This window comes from Ceratotherium simum, chromosome 4, assembly GCF_057802395.1.
Source record: "Ceratotherium simum simum isolate JZ-2026a chromosome 4, ASM5780239v1, whole genome shotgun sequence".
NCBI lineage: Eukaryota > Metazoa > Chordata > Mammalia > Perissodactyla > Rhinocerotidae > Ceratotherium > Ceratotherium simum.
Window position 1 is genome coordinate 24,965,710 of NC_141903.1, and position 1,983 is coordinate 24,967,692.

General features: G+C 42.7%; 1 pseudogene; it reads right to left on the reverse strand.

The window, feature by feature from the left end:
* Positions 1-1,233: 1,233 nt before the first annotated feature.
* LOC101397250 (small ribosomal subunit protein uS3 pseudogene) lies at positions 1,234-1,586 on the reverse strand (annotated as a pseudogene).
* Positions 1,587-1,983: the final 397 nt, after the last annotated feature.

Here is a 1,983-nt window from a genome sequence, read left to right on the forward strand (position 1 = left end):
GCCGGAGGCATGTGGTGTACTGCAGAATAGCACTGATTCAGGTCAGCTTGTAGAAGTGTGGATATGGCTCAGCCATATGCTTGAAACCCTGGGGACCTCAGTTTTCTTCTATGAACCTGTTCCCTGATCCCCAAATTGGGAGAAACAACTTTTCATGTTCCTCTCATGGAGAACTTGGAGAATCATTTGAGATCATGGATAAATTTTTTTTAAAACTGTTCAGGATCCTCTCTTTGCGAATAAAGGAAAGAAATATAATCAAAAGCATGGACTTAAGGAAATAACAAGGAAACTTGGAGCCAAGTGATATGGACTCAGTTCCAGTCTTTCCACCAACTTGCTCACGTTTCTTTTCTGGGTTACAGTGTCTCTATCAATAAAATGAGAGATTGAGACTGAATGATCTTTTATGTCTCCTTCAATTCTGTTTCTGGGTGATTGAATCTTTGCAGTATTGTTAAGCAGTTCTGTCAGTGGAGCTTGAATTTAAGTAGAATCATACCAGTACTTGCATTAACCCTTTGGCTGCCGTCAGAGCTAAGATTCAGGCACTGTCACGGGGAACACGGGATTATGATCTGAAGCAATATAACCTGGCATGCATAATAACTAAAAGCAATGTGAGACCCTAAATTGGATCCTAAAACAACAAAAAAATAATTACTAAAAAATTGGTGAAATAGTCAAGGTCTTAAGTTAGTTAACAGTATTGTTCCAATGTTCATTTCTTGGTTTTGATAGTTGTACTATGTGGTTAGGTAAGATGTTAACAGTAAAAGAAGGTGGATGAAGGGTTCAAAGGAACTATCTGTACTATCTTTGCAACTCTTCTGTAAGTCTAAAATTATTTCAAAAGAAAAAGAAAAAAAAACAATTTATTTCATAGTAATCACCTCAAGTGCATGTTCAAACTGCAAATTTCTCCAATTCCAGAGACATGGAAATGATAATCCTGGAGCAAGACCAAGGAATCTGCATTCCAACAGGTACCCAAGGAGATTCTGATGCAGACTTTTCAGAGATCATAACTGGAGAAACTCTGATATGAAAGAAACACTGATCCATTATAAAATGAATGATGATTAGAGAGGAGTAAATGAAAAATACAACCCGAGTCTATAAAAAGGCTCTTGGGTGAGATCTAGACTTTTTTTTCCTTTTATAAAAGATTTTTAATAAATGTCTTCATAGAGCAACACCCAGACTCCAGATCCAGCTGCCAAGGAGACCCTGTTATGCTGTGGGTACCATCTGGGGCATGGCAGGAGGCTCTGGCTTCCCACCCTCCTGTTCTGAGATGGGGGTGGTGGGCAGTATCTCATTTTTGGGTTCCACAAAGCTCAGATGGTCAGGCAGGGGCTTCTTGGGCCAGTCTTACCACTTGGGTCCCAGGGCAGCATGATCTTCACTTTGATGCCCAGCATGCCCTATCTGAGCAGCACATGGCACACGGCAGTGACAGCATCGTAGTTAACAGGGTACCCACTGTGGATCATCAGGCCATCCATAACCTTCACGGATTTAGCCTTGTGTCCCTGGAGTTTCCCAGACACCATGACCTCTCAGTCCTTGGCCCCACTCTCCATGATGAACGGCAGCACACCAAAGCAGGCCCTCTGCACAGCAAGCCCTCCTAGGAATTTGTAATGCAGAGACTCTGCCTGGGCAATGGCACACAGACCTCTTTGGCCACCTTCTCAGCATACCTCCTCCAGCTGCTGTATAAAGTTAGGCAAGTTATTAATCTGCTGGGCCTCAGATTCCTCATTTACGAAGGAAGAAGGTAAATCTATGGATTTCTATGGTCATTCCTGCATAGTACATAAAAGGAAGGTCCAGAATGGTGAACAGTAGTCTCTAAAACCTTATGTTGCCAGCTACAAGTCTCTCCCAGCACCTCTGCAGAATCGTTTTCTCTTATGGCACTCAACAGGACGTGGCTTTGTGCAGCATCATTCCCATGCATGCAAGTGTCTGGCCCTG